The sequence below is a fragment of the Balaenoptera borealis genome (genome assembly GCF_965194805.1).
Source record: "Balaenoptera borealis genome assembly, chromosome: 4".
Lineage (NCBI taxonomy): Eukaryota > Metazoa > Chordata > Mammalia > Artiodactyla > Balaenopteridae > Balaenoptera > Balaenoptera borealis.
In genome coordinates this window covers 19826627-19828507 of record NC_138861.1, presented here as the reverse complement: position 1 = coordinate 19828507, position 1881 = coordinate 19826627, and positions in this window count along the sequence as shown.

Sequence of the window (1881 nt, the reverse complement as noted above, 5' to 3'; positions counted from 1 at the left end):
TTTCTCACGTTACTCCCTCTCCTTTCATTTATTTAACAAATAGCCAACAACTACTTAATGAAATGCTATGTTGTGCATGCCATTTAATATTTTTCAAGCAAAGTGATGAGTGCTAGGGAATCAGTTGTCAACAAGACAGACAAGATCCCTTACTTCAAAGAGCTTATATTTTATTGGATTTTATATCAACTAATGGCCAATTAAGTCAACATCCTTAAGGTGGAAGATACTTTTCAGAGGAAACCTTTTTAATAGATGCCTACAAGGCCAGTTCTATAGAATCATGCTGGTCTATTGATATGCCCAAGGAAGCAAGACAGCCTTACGAAAACTGCACTCAGCTTGTTCTTTAGTTGAATCAAAAGCCTATGTGGTTAGCTGATTTTCTATAGTTCCACTTTGATCTTGGTAGCACTTTTCCATTTAACTTATTTATTCAACATTCAATAAATACTTATTTAATAATTGCTAGGCATCTAGCACTTATCTAGGCATGAAAGATAAAGCAGTAACCAAGACAGACAAGTATAAGATCATATAAGACTTAAATTTTAGTGCATATGGGGTGGGTAGGCAGAGACAATATTGAAACCAATAAATTAATATGAACAATTTAGATACAGAAGAAAGGCAAAAAATAACAAAGGGCAATGAGATAAAAACTGCCTTCCGTTGGGTGGTCAGGGAAAGTATTGGGATGGCCAAAAAGTTCTTTCAGGTTTTTCTATAACATCTTATGGAAAAACCCAAACAAACTTTTTGGCCAACCCAATATTTCTAAGAAAGTGATATTAAAACTGAGACTTTAAAAAGAAAATGAGAGGATCAAGAAGACAAGAGCTCATAGTATAGGAAAGCTCCTAAGGTGAAAATGAGTAAATTATAGGAAGATCAGTGGTGCCAGAGTGCAGTGGGGCAGGTGAATAGTGATTTTGAAGACTCTGCACAAACACAAATCAGGTCTGAAGATACTCCCTCTTCTTTTTCTCTTTTCCTTTTATTCTCCTTCACAATTTTAATCATCAGCATAAATTATGCCACTGCCAATGTTATGCTTTACTTTTAAAATAGTTCCTTATCAGGATTATTTAATAACAATTTGTAAAACATGCTCTCTTATTTGTCATTGCTATTACAGAAAATTGTTATTTAAAACTTCTATTAGAGTCATCATTACAATATTTTGACCTTTAATTCATTGTACTGGATCTTACAGTGAGGCAATGTTGATGTTCCCAAAAGGATCTAAGGAAGGAAAACAAAGAATGGAAGATGACAGATATCAGCTGATTGATTTATTTTTGATTATATGTCATTTTCAGAAATAACTGTGGCTGGAGAAAACTTTCCAGTTGTCTGATATGACATATTACTATAAATATAACTAAGTTTATAACCCCAGGCAGAAAAAGCTGGAGGAAACGGCTTTCTACAGATAAAAGGGAGAGATGAGTGTTGGAGGAATCTCTGCCTTAAAATATGTGAAGGAAATGTACAGGAAATGGCAAGAAGTTGGGGGTAATGCCTCTCAAGCATAAGGAAGACATGGGAAGAATAGGGCTGAGTTCGTTTGGCAAAAGCCAAGATTTTCATTATGTGTAAACCAAAGATTGTGTTTCTATAAGAATGACAGTATTCCAGGGAGAATCTGCAAGTGAAAAATAGGAGCAGGCCTTGGATTTCAGGCTAAGTAGTTTTAAATCAATTCAGTTGTCAATGGGAACCATTAAAGAGTTTTAAGGATGCTAGTGATGTGATTTTTTTGTATATTCATGCTGTTCCCAAGTTGCAGATTTAATAAACCTGCCTCTTACTTTGATTTCCTGATCCAGATAGTTTGGTATGCAGACAGTGTTCTCTTTGATGGCAGTCTTGGTGTTC